At 44.6% G+C, this 17,959-nt stretch overlaps 1 protein-coding gene across 7 annotated transcripts in view; it reads left to right on the plus strand.

Moving 5' to 3' along the window:
- Positions 1–17,959, plus strand: part of KIRREL3 (kirre like nephrin family adhesion molecule 3) — a 563,974-nt gene that overhangs the window by 345,667 nt on the left and 200,348 nt on the right. The gene's annotated exons all lie outside the window — the stretch shown is intronic.

The following is a 17,959-nucleotide window of genomic DNA, read 5'->3' on the forward strand; positions in this document are numbered from 1 at the left end:
AGTCCCAGAATCTAGAGAATCCACTGGACATTCCTGGCTCAGTTTTTCATTTCCACATACTTCTAGAGGATTCTAATTAGTTTCTAAGGCCTCCTCTCTCCCCTTCTTCAGCCCCACCCCGCTTTTAGAGTCAACAGTGTTTCATTGCCATGCTATCTTAGTCAGTGCAAACAGTGTCAGGAGCAAAAAATAAGAGAAAGCCACATTGCCCTGGAAAACCAAACAAGAACTGACTGTTGCTGCTCCACCATCCTGTTATTGCTTCTCCAGTTTTGGTAGAGTGGACAGAATTTTTATCATACTGTTGCCCCACAGAAACCTGAGCCAAGACAAGCCTAAGGAGACCAAACCACAGGGACTGTCCCCCTAATTCTGCAGCCCTCTGAAATGGTTGAGACACAGCCTTCATAAGCCTCTCCCAGGGAGGACAGGCACACGCTGCTCCCGAGATGACAACTGCGTTGTGAGAACAGCAGATCTGTGCTCTTTGAAAAGTGGTTCTAGTCCCCAGGGTGACACACAGTAGCTGCCTTCCCTGGGTAGGAAGAGAAACAACTTGAGTGGGGAGGGAGAGCTTTCAAGTTGAAGTGATTTTTAGCCTTCCAAATTCAGTTGTTTTGGGGGGAGTGAAGGGGTGAAGGAGAAAAGAGGCAGACTTTACAGAGAGACAAAGGAGGCATTTGTCAGAGCAGAGAGCTGTGTAAACCCACCGAGGATTCAGGCAGTTAGCACCTTGGCAAGCCCCTGCCTCTGCAAGCCCTGACCTAATTTTGAGAGATACTGCTCACATTGTTTTCCAGATAAAAGCAGGCAACAGCAAGAGCTCTCCTGGGTGAGGTTTTGACATCAAGAAAAATCATCCAGACTCAAACGACTAATCTCCTTTCTTACCCCTTTCCCCATACCCCAACCCTGCACTTGCTCTTCCATCTCACAAATCTTCGGCAGAGCTGCCAAATCACAGCCATCAACACAGAGACAGACAGATGCGCTCCACCACCACCTGCCCACGGTGGGGTGAGACCGGTGTTCAGTACAGCCTGTGCCAGCAAGGAACATCTCTCAGTGTCTTCCTTCCTCCTACATAAAATCTGGCAGTTTGAGCTATCATGTTGAGGCCAGGATAAAAGCTAGGGTGAATCAATGGCCCTCTGCAGATTTCTGGCCTCTGACCCACTAGGCTAGTCATAATATTCAGGGGGAAGCAAAGCCTTTAAAGGAGCAAACAAATCCTTAAAACACTTAAGGTTGTAAAAAAAAAATAAAATAAAATAAAACAAAACAAAAATTGAAAAGTATTGAAGCAGTGTAGAAAAAAGATACGCAATATCCATTGACCTTCAGGAGTCTGAGGGACTCAGACCTCTCACGATGTCAGCTGCATGGTTGCCCAGGTGGAGAGGGCTCAGGATGTGAGCCAGGCTAGACACCTCTCCAGAGATTCAGGACATGGCTTTAAGGTTACTGTGCCTGGGGTAAGGGAAGGGCATCTATCTGAAGCAAAAGAATTTCCTACATTACACATGCTCTTCCTCTGACTGTTACCGTGGTTTCTTCTCAACGGAAACCCCTTTCTTAGAGGTCTTCTCAGAAAGTCCAGTCTTATCTCCCTCACCTTCAATATTTCAGAGTCAGATGCCTGGAGGTAGGAAAAAAGGAGAAACTGCCCATTTAAAATTCCTTTCACCATTGCACTGCAATATGCTGTGAAAAAAAAAAATTCTTTCAGTTTAGGTATCCTAGATCCATCTTCTAGGGCTTGACTTTTCATTTTATCACTTAAGTGGTAAAAGTCCTAGCTGCTAAGTTGCTCATCCTTTAGCAACTTTTAGCAATAAAGCAGAGTCTCCAGGAGAGGTCTTTCCCGCCACCTGTCAGGTGTCCTAACCATGAGCCCTGGCTCACCGGCCTTTTGAAACTGAATCTAGACCCTGCAAGACAGTCAAGCTGATTCTCAAAGTAGAAATTCTGTGTCCTGTATAGAAATTCCCCTTGAAACTGAAAGCCCATGATTGGGAGATTCAAGGACATGAGATTCTAGAATGGAGGACTGTGACCTCGCTGTTCGTGACTGAGGATAAGATATGTGCTGGGCTCCAGGGTCACCCTCTAGTTAGAAGTGGTGTCATCTTCCCCTGAATCGCATGGAGGCAGCTACAAGGTCTATTTTTCAATACCCCTTTTTGGTGCAACTAAAAATGGCTATAGAGGAACAAAGGTGACATCTTCTGTTTGATAGCACCAGAGATGAAATGTCCAGGGCATCCCTGCCCTTCTCCCCCTTCTCGGGTACCCCTGTGCACTTTCCATGGACTGTCTGTGAACCTTGGGGCTTTGCCTTGGCCTTGCCATGTCTCATGCAGCCCCTCCCATTTCTCGTTGCCCTGGAATGTCACGCCGAATGCTGCCAGGTTAGAGTCGGGCCAAAGTGTCCATGTGACCTTGAAAAGAGCTCCTCCACATGTGGTACTGGGTGATTAGAGTTTGCAAAATGCCACATCCAGTGTTGCTTTCTTCTCATTCCGTATCTGGTGTTTATATTGCTCTTTACATCTTTCAGAGCCATTTCCTAACCATTTCCCTATTTGAATTTCATGACAACCCCAGGAGGTATCATTATCTCCATCTTACAGCAAAGACAGTGAGGCGCTAGAGAGTGATTCCCCCTAAGGTCAAACACCTATTTACAGACCAAGGTAGCACAGGGGCTTGGTTTTCTGGGCAGGTCCAGCTGGTGCCTCTTCTGCCACCCCAACCCTGCCCATCCTTCACTGAGCCAGTCAGTGACTCCTCTGCCCCTCCAAAGCCATCATCTTTGGCCACTGCGGCCCCAGTATTGTCACCTCTTTTGGACTCAGTAGACCACGCACTGTCTGCCTCCCTCACTTGCCTAGTTATTCCATCATCCTCTTGTTTACTTAACTTTTCAGGTGTGTACATCTATTCCTCACAAGAAAATTATAAACAAGTTGTCTGGCATAAGCTTTATTATACCTGCTCTCTTTTCCCCTTCCCCCACCCTCGCAACCCAACAAAACCCAGTGGAGTATAGGAGACATTTAACAAATGCCGTCTGCTGAATGCATGAATGAATGACTTTTTAAATAAAGCATAAATTAAACTGATGTCTCATCCATTAAGGCAACTTCTTGCATTAATCCTTGTAGGGCTTTTTCTACTCACAACAGGGGACCAGTGAGGTGGCTGGTCCTTCATTATTGGTCCATGGAGGAAGATCTCAGGGAGGAAAATTAAAAGGCCTCTGTCCTGGTGAATTGCCTGGAAAGTGAAAATCTGATATTCAGATTTCAAAAAACAGTAATTCTTCAAGTTCCCCATTTGGGCTGGTAAGGATAAGCGTAGGAATGATGGTGTTATGACAGCACTGATGTTTGGGAGACGGGGGATAACAGGAGGCCATGGGGCACAGAGATCAAGGACCAGGCCTCAGAATCAGACATCACTGATGTTTGGGAGACAGGGGGGATAACAGGAGGCCATGGGGCACAGAGATCAAGGACCAGGCCTCAGAATCAGACATCACTGATGTTTGGGAGACAGGGGGGATTACAGGAGGCCATGGGGCACAGAGATCAAGGACCAGGCCTCAGAATCAGACATCCTCAAGGACCCAGCCCTGCTGCCTACAGACTGAGTGGAGGACTTTGGCAAATGGCCTGACCTCTTGTCCACAGTCCCCTGACCTGCGAAGTGGAGATAATGATACTGTCTACACCATAGGTCTGTTATGAGAATGAAATGTGTGAGCGAATTGTCTAGCACTTGCCTACCATTGAGAATGGGCTCAAGGAATGATAGCTCTTGTTCCTACCACCATAGGCTCCTTGGGAGGGTTTGGCCCAGGCTTCCTCTCCTGTCTTGGTTCTTCTTTGTTCCCTAAGGAAAGAAGATGGTTTGTATCCATCAATCCACAGAGACCCCAGCCTGGGCTCATTGGCCAGACGGTGCTGCTTTCACACAAAAAAACGAGGGGTTGGGGGTTAACAGACGCTGGAACCAAACCCAAAGAAGCCCATCCCTTCACTCTGAGGGGTTGAAATTCCAGCCTGCCGGTGACCTCCAGAACCCTGGGTTCTTTTAAAGGAATCTTCCAGACAGATCAGACATACTGGTCCCTATCTTCCTTCCAGCCCAGAATTGACAAGCCCTCACCATTTCATCTTTTCTTTGCTTAGCACAAGGTTGAACCCCCCTTTTTGCCTCATCCTCCAGCTGGCACAATGACTTACCTTACCTTCATTTAAATATTGGAATTCAGAAACATTAATTAGGGACTTCCCACGACTTTATAGAGGTGTCATGATTAGACCTGTTATTACCACCCCAAATGGGAAAATTGAACATCCCCTGCTTTATGAACCCTTCATCACAGTTAATGCTGTCTCCAAAACTCCTCATTTATTGGGTTCTCTGGTATAATCATTCCTTATATGTGTTTCAAGACCTTGTACAAGTACAAATAATTTAAACTAATTAGCTTATTATAAAAGAGGAATGAAAACAAATGGCACATGAATGAATTGTGAGGTTTCATATGGAATTAATATCTCCCTAATACCCACAAATTTGGTAAATTCATTACGCATCTATAATCAAACCTGATAAATCCCCTAGATAATTCAGAAGTAATTATGCATGAACTACTGCCACTTATTTTAAAGTGCTACCAAAATAAGAGATTCATCCCCAAGTTCCAGTTACGCTCCAGGATGACACTAACCTGACATCTACTGTCAAAATCAGCCATGAGAAATTATACTGACTCTGCCCCCTGGATGCCTTCCACTGACATCTGGAAAGGGCATGCATGGTTCTCAAAAGTAATCCCTGTTTGAGATATGGAGTGGAGTTTATCACTAGAATTTGTTTGTGAGATTTTGGGAAGATGGAGAGGAATTCCCAGTTGGAATAAGTATCAAGTTTCAATGAAACACACAAACTGTGCACCATCACCAATTCCCAAAAGACTTCCTTAGTCTAGTTGAGGAATCCTATAGCAAGGCACCCTTTTCTCATTTCAACATGGATTACAGTTGTTTTCTGATGCGGTTTGGCTGTGTCCCCACCCACATCTCATCTTGAATTGTACTCCCGTAATTCCTACGTGTTGTGGAAGGGACCCAGTGGGAGATAATTTGAATCATGGGGGTGGTCTCCCCCATAATTTTCTCATGGTAGTTAATACGTCTCAGGAGATCTGATGGTTTTATCAGGGATTTTCACTTTTGTATCTTCCTCATTTTTCTCTTGCCACTGCTATGTAAGAAGTGCCTTTCACCTCCTGCCATGATTCTGAGGCCTCCCCAGCCATGTGGAACTGTAAGTTCAATTAAACCTCTTCTTCTTCCCAGTCTTGGGTATGTCTTTATTAGCAGCATGAAAACAGACTAACACAGTAAATTGGTACCAGTAGAGTGGGGCATAGTGGAAAAGATACCCAAAAATGTGGAAGTGACTTTGGAATTTCTTAACAGGCAGAGGTGGGAACAGTTTGGAGGATTCGGAGGAAGACAGGAAAATTTGGGAAAGTTTGGAACGTCCTAGAAATTTGTTGAATGGCTTTGACCTGATAGTGATATGGACAATAAGGTCCAGGCCAAGGTGGTCTCAGATGGAGACGAAGAACTTGTTGGGAACTGGGGCAAGGGAGACTCTCATTGCGTTTTAGCAATGAGACTGGTGGCATTTTGCCCCTGCCCCAGAGATTTGTGGAACTTTGAACTTGAAAGAGATGATTTAGAGTATCTAGTGGAAGACATTTTAAAGCAGCTAAGCATTCCAGAGGTGACACGAGTGCTGCTAAAGTCATTCAATTTTATAAGGGAAGCCAAGTATAAAAGTTCCAAAAATTTGCAGCCGAGACAATGTGATAGAAAAGAAAAACCCATTTTCTGAAGAAAAATTCAAGCAAGCCAGCTTCAGAAATTTGCATAAGTAATGAGGAGCCCAATGTTAATCCCCAAAACAATGGGGAAAACGTCTCTAGGGCATGTCAGAGGTCTTCATGGCAGCCCTTCCTATCACAGGCCCGAGGCCTAGGAGAAAATGTTTTCGTGGGTCAGCCCAGGGTCCCCGTGCTGTGTGCACTTGGTGCCCTGCATCCCAGCTGCTCTAGCCATGGCTGAAAGGGGCCAATGTAGAGCTCGGGACGTAGCTTCAGAGGGTGCAAGCCCCAAGCCTTGGCAGCTTCCATGTGGTGTTGAGCCTAAGAGTGCAGAGAAGTCAAGACCTGGGGTTTGGGAATCTCTACCTAGCTTTCAGAAGATGTATGGAAATGCCTGGATGCCCAGGCAGATGTTTGCTGCAGGGACAGTGTGCTCATGAAGTACCTCTGCTAGGGCAGTGCAGAAGATAAATGTGGGGTCAGAGCCCCCACACAGAGTCCCTACTGGGGTACTGCCCAGTGGAGCTGTGAGAAGAGGGCCATTGACCTCTAGATCCCAGAATGGTAGATCCACCAACAGTTTGCAGCGTTCACCTGGAAAAGCTGCAGACACTCAATGCCAGCCTGTGAAAGCAGCTAGGAGGGAGGGTGCACCCTGCAAAATCACAGGAATGGAGCTGCTCAGGACCATGGGAACCCACCTCATCCATCAGTGTGACCTGGATGTGAGACCTGGAGATCATTTTGCAGCTTTAACATTTGACTGCCCCACTGGATTTCAGACTTGCACGGGCCTTGTTACCCCTTTGTTTTGGCCCATTTCTCCCATTTGGAACAGCTGTATTTATCCAATACCTGTACCGCCATTGTATCTAGGGAGTAACTAGCTTGCTTTTGGTTTTACAGGCTCATAGGTGGAAGGGACTTGCCTTGTCTCAAATGAGACTTTGGACTGTGGACTTTTGCATTAATGCTGAAATGAGTTAAGACTTTGGGGGACTGTTGGGAAGGCATGATTGGTTTTGAAATGTGAGAACATGAGATTTGGAGCAGCCAGGGGCAGAATGATATGTTTTGGCTCTGTCCTTACCAACTCCCATCTTGACTTATACTCCCATAATTCCCATGTGTTGTGGGAGGGACCCGGTGGGATATAATTTGATCACGAGGGTGGTTCTGCCATACTGTTCTCGTGGTAGTGAATAAGTCTCACAAGATCTGATGGTTTTATCAGGGGTTTCTGCTTTTGGATCTTCCTCATTTTTCTCTTGCCACCACCCGGTAAGAACTGCCATCACCTCCCATCATGATTCTCAGGCCTCCCAGCCATGTGGAACTGTAAATCCAATTAAACTTCTTTTTCTTCCCAGTCTCAGGTATGTCTTTATCAGCAGAGTGAAAACGGACTAATACATTTTCCAACATGACACACCTGAAGTTGTAGGACTCCAATTTTAGCCCCTCCTTCAACCAGGCAAAATGAATTTTCTACCCTTTGATCTACCATATTTATTTCTAGCTGTCTTAAAATATAGCTCATTATTTATTTTTATATATAGATCCTATTTGATCATGTGCTTCTTGAAGATTATGACAGTAGTATTCACTGCATGTACTCATTACACACATAACATGTTCAACAAACGTTAAATATCTGTGTGCTAGGCATTGATACATCAGTCAATAAAACAAATATCTAAATCTTCATGGAGCTGACATTCTAGTGATGGAGACATGAAATGAACAAATAAAGATGAACCGTATCAGCTGGAGATAAGCACTCCACAGACAGACAAAACAGGGAGAGGGATATGGAGTACTCCTACAGGGGTGGAGTGCACATTTTAAATAAAGTGATCAGTCCCCAAGAAGGTGGCCACTGAGCAATGTCTTGAAGCAGGGGAGGGACAGAGGACATCCCAGGCAGAGGGAACTGCACAAGTATAAAGGCCTGAGGCAGGAGCACACTTGGTGAATTCCAAGAACAGCAAAGAGGCCAGGACAAGTGCACTCATCCATTCTTGCATTGCTATAAAGAATTACATGAGAAGGGGTAAAAAAGAAAGAGATTTAATTGACTCATGGCTCTGGAGGTAGGAAACACAGCTGGGGAGACCTCAGGAAACTTACAATCATGGCAGAAGGCAAAGGGGAAGTAGGCCCATATTATATGGCCAGAACAGGAGGAAGAGAATGAAGGAGGAGGTGCTACACACTTTCAAACAACCAGCTCTCATGAGAACTCACCATCACAAGAACAGCAAGGGGGAAATCCATCCCCATGATCCAATCACTTCCCACCAGGCCCCTCCTCCAACACTGGGGATGACAATTCAACATGAGATTTGGGTGGGGTCACGAATCCAAGCCTGTATCAACGAGCTAAAGGAAGAGTGGAGATTAAGTCAAAGCATAACAAGGAGGCCAGACCCTGGAGGGCGCCATGAGTCACAGAGGGGGGTTTGGCTTTCACTGTTAGTGAGATGGGATGCTCTGCATTGTTCTGAACACAGGAATGTCTCCCTCTGACTTAGGTTTTTAAAAGTACTACTTAGACTGCTCCATTGAAACTAGACAGCAGAAGGCAAGGATGGAAGCTGCGAGACCAATTAGGAGGATCTGGCCGTCATCCCGGTGCAGGGTCCAAGTGACTCGGCCCGGGGGGTAGCCATGGGGGGCAAGACCAGATTCCCAATTTACTTTGAAGGAAGAACCAAAGGGATTTGCTGACAGATCTGATCTTTTCTGTAAACTTCTGGGCTCCCAGCAGAGTACCTTACACTAAAAGGTGCCTGATAAACGTTTACTGAATGAAAGGAGTAAATATATGCATAAATGAAGTATTCAAATAACTTGGACTCTGGTGAGGGGGGTGAGGTTGAATTTGATTAGAGGGAAAGGGGCATACCTCAGATATCTCAGTCTCCCTCCCGGGGCTGGTTTCCTTACCTAGCAGAAACTCATTAAATATTTGTTGGATGCGTGAATAGACGAGTTAATTAAAATGGGTGTGTAAGGCTTGGGAGCTTATTCTGACTTCCAACTAGAAACCCCAGCAGACAGGCACCGGGGCTGGGGGATTTTCTTTCTATAGCCCCTGGCAAAGTAGCAGGGGTGAGCCTGGGCTTCCTAAATATGGTGAAATGCTGTCCATGCTGAGGTCCCTGTCGGATCTGCCTAGAAAAGTGCCTAAAATAAAAAGTGCCCAGCCTCCTGTTTGTCAGTGGTTGGAAGATGAGTAATACTTTCTAAGTGCTTAACTGTCATCATCATTACTAAATTGCTGTAGGAATAAAAATTCAGTTTATACCATTGAGGATCATTAAAGTCTCTTCTGAATCTGATGCCAAAATTGAAATAATTGGCTCATCCGTGGTGCAACATGGAATATAACTACATCGGCTTGTGGGGGGAAACATTCTCTCAACATGAAGAATAGAACAGGAACTTCGGTAGGTAGATTGGTTTTGCTACATTGCAATTACAATTGACAGCATAGATCATGATTAAAAATACTTGGGGTGGCCGGGCATGGTGGCTCAGGCCTGTCATCCCAGACTTTGGGAGGCTGAGGCAGGTGGATCACTTGAGTTCGGAAGTTCTAGACCAGTCTGGCCAACATGGTGAAACCCTGTTTCTACTAAAAATAACTGGGTGTAGTGGTGCATGCCTGTAATCCAGGCTACTTGGGAGGCTGAGGCAGAAGAATCACTTGAACCTGGGAGATAAATGGTCCAGTGAGCTGAGGTGTGCCACTGCACTCCAGCCTGGGTTACAGAGAAAGACTGTCTCAAAAATAAAATACTTGGGGCACAAATTTAGAGTTGCAGAAAAGTAATTGGATTTTGCAATTAGACAAGAGTTTTAAATCCATTGGATTTTCCAAGGTATGGTTAAATTCTATTTCAAGAGGTCAAGTGCAGATCAGAAATACCGATACCCAGTACAGGGAAGGCACTAAGCAAGAACAAAATAAGTAACGATAATAATAGATTGAGCTACAGTCGAAGAACAAAGATGTGTTGTAAATGAAAATCATTACTCACAGATGCCGGAGCACAGACCCAGACTGATTCAGTGCTGACTCGAAGGTACAAAAGGGACCCACTGGGCGATCATATCACAAACCTGCAGATGCTAATGCTGACCTGTTTAGGGGTGGGGTGGGTTAATTAGCTGCCGGTTGTAAAGCATTATTGCCTTGCTGAGTATTATTATTTTAATAAAAGAGGCTCATGAAAACGTCTCTGGTGGTAACTCATGAAGAATCATCTTGAGGACAAGAGTACTCGTACATCATTCCGAGTGCCGCCTATGTATTTGAGTATCAACAAAAAATTTACTGTTTAAACATAAATCTCTGGGAGAAGTTGAAGTTAATTAAAAAGGTTTAACAGCATATGCATTAGTATTAGCCCTGGCCCTCTTTAGCATGGAAGGAAGGAAAGGAAATAAAACAAGGTGTATGAGGAAGCAGTGATGTAGGCATTTAATTAAATGTGGTCCATGTAAAGACACCGCCTTATCTGCCATTCAGTGCAATAAGGGAGAATGGGAGGCAGGGAAATGTTCCCTGAAGAGCCGTGTGTGTTTTTAATTAACAAGGGCTTTGAGAGTCCTTCTTACCTTTTTATCTTCAGAAACCTAGAATTTCACCTGTGCCAATATGCTTCCATTTAGACCTGGAAGTCTTCTGGTGGAACACTGTAGCCCAGTTCAAGTGAGTATTCTGATTTATGCCCATCCGTTACTCGTGTATTGCTTCCTTCATGCCACACATATTTCTCGAGCTCTCAGTCTGCACAGTGCAGGGTACGCTGTAGCCTGAGAGGCTGCTGAGATTGTCTGGTCTCTGCCCTCAAATGGCGCACATTGGAGGCAGAAAGGCTGCCATACCAATAGCACTGCATGGTAAATGCTCTGGGAGAGAAGTATTCAGGATTTGAGGACCGCACAGGAAGATGCTGGAGGTCCACATAAAAACTAAATACTGTAATTGGTCCATGACCACAACTGCAGGGAAATCAAGTTGGGGATATTTCGTTGGCTTTAGAATTGTTACGATGTCCATCTGCCACCCTTCACTTTCTGGTCCCACTCTATCTTCCTCCAGCTTTTTCCTTCATAATGCCCAGCTTCCACCCCTACTGCAATAGCTTCAGAATACGCTGTGTTCACTTCACCTCTCTTCACTTATCCACTCTGCCATTGATTGAAATGCTCCCTTCAGTCCCACCTTCTCCCTCAAGGTTCATCCCAAGTCCACCTCTTCCAGGGCATATATCTTAGCTCTCCTGGGCTGCAATGGTACCTTATAGGACTTGGCATGTTTGCTGTTTGTCCAGAAGGCTGGTCAAAGGCACCATGCTCAAGCTATATGTGAGCAGTGTCACACATTTTAACAATAAAAATATTTGTTAGCTTTATACATCTATAGATTATTAATTATTTCATAGATGTTCTTTGACCCTTTAACTTAAAACTTTAGCTCTTTAAGGCATTCAATAGGAAATCAATACATTCATGCTGCACATTGGTTTCCCCAGACCCACTTCAATTTCAGCAATTTGCCCCAATAATTCCATCCATTGTACCATCTCTTTATTCTCCTCAACGCATCTGCAGGTTTTCTGGATGTGACTCCATCTTCCTCTAGGATTTTAATACCAGTCTCTCAGCCCCCACCTCAAACCATGTCATCACCAGCTTCATCCTTGGTGACTTCGGTCCCTCCCAAGCCTCTGATCTACCTCCTCAGGTGCCAGCTGTCTTCTCCCAGGTGACCTGCATCCACCCCATCTGCATCTGAAAACGCACAACTCAGAAATACTGAATGTTCAACTGCAACTGTCAAAGTTCTTCTCTGTCCTCACTCATTTTCTCACTCCCTCTTGACCTACTTTTTGGCTTTCCCTTTGTCTTCAGTCTTTTCATCCTTTCCAATTTTCCCACTTCTCTCACTGGCTCCAGTCCACCTGAACCCTTTGACCTCACATTTTACCTCTACTATTCCTAACACTCACCTTTTTGTCCTTCTGCCTATTTGATTTTCCAGCCCCCAATTCTCAGAGCCCACTATTCACTGGACCTACTTCAATCTACCATGCTAGTACCATAAACCAAGAGTCATTTTAGCCTCTTCTCAGTGACATCCTTCCCCACACTTTCAGGTGTTATCCCTATAAGGCTAATGCCACTTCCCTATCTCCAGTTCTGGGCTATGGCCTGGACTGCAAGCACACAGCTCCAGCTACTGAGCATCCGCACATGGTTTCCTGCAAGGTCCCTAACTCTCCGTCTAGCACATAGCTCACCTTCCTCCAAAGACTCTTGCCTTTTCTCTGTACTCCATGAGCTATAGTTGACATCATGGCCTTCTCAGTTCTCTCACCCCAGGTGCTCTGGATCAGCTGTGCTCTGTCTTCCCTCATTGTCTGCATCCTATTGGTCACCAGTCCTAATAACTGTTTTCTCCATTTCTACTGTCACCAGCTTTGTTAAAATCCTCATGTAATCTCACTAAGATTACTGCTGCCTCCAAACTCCCTATCTCCAATTCACCTTCAGTACAATCCCACTCACTGTGTTGCCACATTGATCTTCCTAAACCACAGTTATGACTTGCTCCAGAATCCCTACTAATGCACTTTTGCCGAAGGATCAAGTCCATATCCTCAGTGTAGTGATAAAGGTTTGCCATGATACTGCCCCAACCTACATCATAAGTCCTATTTCCCACTATTCACCTTTCCCTGAACCATGACCTCCTCTTTTCCACTTCAATACTCATGTTTCTCCCTCTATCTGAAATAGCTTCCATCTGTACGTGTCAAAATCCTCTTCACCTTTCAAGACTGTCTCAAATACCATCCTCCCTATAAATTTTAGCTCAATCTCTTCAACTATTGATGAGCTCCCCTCTGTGTTTTCCTAACATTTTCTTTATTTGTAATTCATTAGTTTAATAAATATTAATTTATTGAGCATCTGCTATGTACCAAGAACTTTAATATGCATTATCTTCTTTAATTCCCATGTTAACCCTATGAAATAGACATCATTAATATTCTCGCTATAGAAACAGGAAAGAAATGAAAACATGAAGCTATGCATGTTTACATTTTCTGCCCAATATTACAGAGGCAGTAAGTGGTAGAGTCAGATTTCCAATCTGATTCTAGTGCTCATCACATCTGCCTAGAGTGTGTCTCCTTTATTACAATATGCCTTGTACTGGATGGATGGATGGGACGGAGGGAGAAGGAAGGCCCAAGGGCCTTTTTTACTCTCTTACCTTGTAGGATCCTTGCACTCTGAAACCATGCTTGGTTCACCTTTGCATTCCTCACTTCGAGCCTGACACAGAGGAGATGCTTGATAAATGTATACTTTGTTCAACTAGATGTACAGTTCAGAATTTTGCCCATACACAATCATCACCTTGGAAGGGATATAAAGACATTATTTCATCTACCCCGCTGCCTCCAGCAGACTCTTCCTATGTGACTTTCTGGTTCTAGCCTATCCGTTTTGTGTCATTACCTCCTACAACTCCAATCTGCCCTAACCAACTTTCCTTTCCTATAACATGCTCTTGATCTTTCTGGGGCTTCTTCTCTGCTCCTTGGCCTACTCCTAAGATGTTCTTTTGGAGATGGTGGTCGCCTAAGAAAATAAAACCTGTATTTCATAGACTAAGAGTTTGCTTGGAAAAGGCAGAGGAAAAGGGGTGGGGAATGGAAAGAGCAGGGCAGAGTTAACATTTCTGGTGAGTCTAGCTTGGGCTAGGTCACAGAGTAATGTGCTTTCACAGAGAGGCAATTTTCTCCCCCTCCTGTTCCCTGTAGGAGTCCTGGGGTAGATGCAATGTTATCTCCCAGGAAGACATTGCCTAGTGTGGGCATAACCACAGTGTTTACAGGGAGACTTGGCACAAACAGAGCCTCTTGCTGGTCTCAGAAGAGGGGAAAGTGAGAACTAATCACCAACCCCAGTGAGACCACTGCAGGAAGGATTTTGAAGCTGGGACTAGAGGGCAGGAAAGCAACTGTCAAAAATCTATTACGTGATATACTAACAAGATTGTTGGCGCTTCCTCCCCTCCCATGGGTTATGGAGATCCACCCTTTCCAAAGGAGCTTCTGGCTCTCCGTGAACAACCCAGAGGTGGCCTACTGGAATCTGGGCTCCATCTGCAGCATCCAAGGACATCTGTACATTTCTGAGCATTTCAGAAGGAGGCTTCTCTCCACTAGACACCTACTTTTCATATAATGGAGAGAGGATCCTTCCCCAGCAGCTACTTGAAGCTGCAGAATTGACACTCTCCTAACCTAAGAAAGAGTGGAAATTGAATATGTGTACATGTAAGCAAGGGGACTGTGATGGGGACCTCAATGAGTACTGCATGGTGCTAGATGGAATTGGATTTACTCTAAGCTCTCAAATATGCTATAAATTCATATATAATGGTATATGTACACAGCATTTATTATGATATGTAAATATGCTGGTGCCTCTGGATATAAAGATAGAGAGGGAGAAAGACTTGTGCTATGTAACAGGGAAATAGAGCCAGCTGCAAGGGTGCAGTGGAACATCAGGCAGCCAGGATCCCCAAAAGAAGCCAAAAGGCAAGTGCTGTAAATGTCTGCGACCTGTAAATGTCTTGCTGAGACATACCCCATGGGCCAGAATGTTATTCGCTCACAGTCTAGGTGGAAATAGCTGTTTTCTCCCTTCCTGTTGTTACTAATGTCAAAGGTACCCTTTACCTCAGGTCTTTGTAGCCAGAATCTGCAGAACTCCTCATGACACCCTGCACCCTGATCTGGCGAGAGTGGCAAGTAGCTTTGTGACCACCAAGAGGCTCCTCAGAGAGCCTCTCGGCCTGGAGTAGAGACCCTGCTAAATCCAGAACCATGACTGTAGCAACTATCTGAGCAACAAGTGATGGGGCTCGGGCCAAGAAGGTAGCAGAGGAAGTGGTGAGAGGTGGTTGGTTTATGATATATTTTGAGACAACAGGCTACATTCACAGATTGGATGTGGGTGTGAAAGGAAGGGAAGAGTCTAGGATCACTCACTCCAAGTTTCCTGGCCTGAGTAACTGGAAGGATAAAATTGCCACTGACAATTTTATCATCTTCTTCCAAGATGAAGAAGACCGTGAGAGGGGCAGGCCTGTGGGAGGAGATTGGGAGTTCTTTTCCGAGCATGTGAAATTTGAGGTGCCTGTTAGACATGCAAGTGGAGGGGAGGACTAGGCAACTGAATAGATGAGTCCAGAGTTAAGGGGGTAGTCTAGGCTGTGGACACAAAATTGAGAGACATCAGAGTAGAGTCGGTGTTGAAAGCCATAAGATTGAGAAGAGACCCAGGGACTCTCATATGAAGGTCAAGGAGAGGGGAAGCCAGCAATAAGTCAGTGACACAGGAGGAAAACGACTTGAATGGAGAACCCTGGAATATCCTTTCATGCATGCCTCCATTCTGAACAACCCCTCATACAGAGTTAGGCGTAGTCTTCAACCTAAGGGTCTCATGGTTCATCCTGGATTCAGAAAGAACTCATGTGAAATAGCAGCAAGTAATATGAGAGAGTGTCTCTTTAAGACCACACTGTAAGGTTCAGACTAAGTGCCATGAGGTGTATTAATCTGACGGCTGGACCCTGTTCGCCACACATTTCAGGTACAAGCAGCCCAGAAGGAAAAAGCTGACTTAATTCAGAGGCCAAATTCTTCTCTCAGATCTATGCATGTAATGTATGCAGGGAACAGATTGGAATGCTTTTGATGTTGCTAATCTGAACTGACAGTCTGTTTGTTAGTTCCGGATGAGGACGCCTTTTAATTCTGTGTGTGTGTGAGTGTGCATGCGTGTGTGTATGCATGCACACGCATCTGTGTGTGTTGTGTTCGGTTAGTCTTGACAGCCAGCTTCCTTTCCAAAACCAAAGTGGGACCCCAGGAGCCCCACATACCCACTGCCCAGGGCTATTTCACAGGGTGGGTCAGTCTTCACTTTAAAAATGACAGGAGCTCTCAGGGACAACTCACCGGCTGAAGGGAAGTGATAGAAAATCATAGAGTTTCTATGCCTTATATTTTTTAGTACAATGCAGGATAAAATAAAACAGTAATGGCTTGGGAAGGTGGGAGATTAATTGTCTTCTCTGGGCACGTTCATTTCATATTCATTGTCACAGTACTGATCATAATGAAGTTATTTAGTATTCATGCAGATGTCACATCAAGTTCCTCCATAGATGTTTTACTGTAATTTAGCATAAGTTAATGGATATCTATATTAAAGTGTTCTCAATTAAGCAAGTGGCCTTTCTATTCTACAAGCCAGATTGGATTGGATGGCCATGAAGTGTAAGCAAACTAAGCCTTCTCAGATCCCAGCCGCAGAGGTCAAACCTGAAATGAGTTTAGCTCCTTCTTATGTCTATTTCACAAGAATCCTAGTGGCTCAAAAATAACTTTGTAATTGACTGATCCAGACAGATGAGTTGGAAACTGGGTGATTGATGGACCCAATATATTTGAACAAAATCAACACCAGGGAGAATACTAATTGTACAAGTCGGGCCAGCTAGCAGAGCAGACGAAAGAATAGGGTAAGGATTAGCTGATCACATCTCCAGCTTGCAGAGCCCTGAGACTTTCAGCAACTGTCCTGGGATGCAATTGGTGGTTGGTTAGCATCTGCCTTGTGAACTCTCCTGGATTAAAAGCTGCCACTCTGGAAATGGTTTATTGAGCTCAGGAGAGGTTACTTTTAAAGGCTTAAGGGATTGGGTTCCATTAAAAAAAAATACAAACAACTTTTAAATGAGGTTTGGTCAAGCAAAGGAACTTTTTCCCTTAATGCTTACCCAGAAGTAGAAAAAGAAAAGGACCCAAAAATCCAAACAGAAATACGAATAGCTGCCTAGATCTTCACTGGAGACAGGCCTGATTCAGTCAATATGTAAGGTTTCTTTTTTTTTAAATGTTATCAAAAGGTCAGAGCCAGTGGCCTTTGAAGGCAAATCTCATCTGACAGGTGGCCCTCCAGAGCTTAAGTCTCCAGATCTATTAGCACTGAAGTGTTTCTCTTAACTGGGCTTTGGAATGATTGTGGGTTGGCCAAGTCATGAAGAAACGGAAACTTTGGCAATGCATCCCAGGACTGAGAAATACCAGTGGAACAAAGAGAGATTCATTTCAAATTACTTTTGAATCTTAATTCATTCAATTAAAAAAATCATTAAACTGAACTGCCCAGCTCCTGGGGATGCAGTGGTAGGCAAAACAGAGCTTACATAGTCTAGAGGAGGAGATAGGTAATTAATCAATATCCAGATATTGTGCCTGCTGTCACTGAGGCCATGGGGAGATGGGGTGATACTTGGGGTCATTAGCTTGCTCTTGAAGACTGGAGTCCTTTCACATAGTGGTCCCCCCATAGCAGCAACCTTCTCACCAAGGTTCCTATGACTAAATGAATTTCAAGCCCTCAGGCTGGGCTCCCATTCACTAAAGCTGATCTAAGACTACAACTGCCCACCAAATAACTGCAGTGATGTGAACATACAGGTTAAGTGAGGGAAAGATAAGGAGAAAGAATTATCCATGGACTATGAGGCTATCCATGCTAGACAGCCCAAGGCAAAACAGCTGCCCCTTAATCTGCGTGCTTCAACTTTTTGTTAATACAGCTCCACATTTATGCAGTAATGATTTCTATGTCTCGTGCAGATTCCGTGAGACTAGGCAGGACTCAATGTACAATATAGAACAACTCTTGGGTTTAGTTCAGCAAGAGGGCTGGTGAAGCATCAAGAGTTCCTGGGTGCCCTAAGGAGAGGACTGACTTTGGTTGCAGCCAGAGGACACACAAGTATGTTTTTCCAACAACAGGAGGTGATGGAATGAAACAGGAACAGTGTGGAGCTTTAGATTCTTTAAGAACAAGCAAGGTGTTTCTATTCCTATCTCTCTGGCATGTTTTTGGAAAATTCTGTCAAGAGGAAATGGGATTATCTAAATGTTCTAAATTCTC

This window comes from Cebus imitator, unplaced genomic scaffold (assembly GCF_001604975.1).
Source record: "Cebus imitator isolate Cc_AM_T3 unplaced genomic scaffold, Cebus_imitator-1.0 Scaffold0, whole genome shotgun sequence".
In the NCBI taxonomy this organism is placed as follows: domain Eukaryota; kingdom Metazoa; phylum Chordata; class Mammalia; order Primates; family Cebidae; genus Cebus; species Cebus imitator.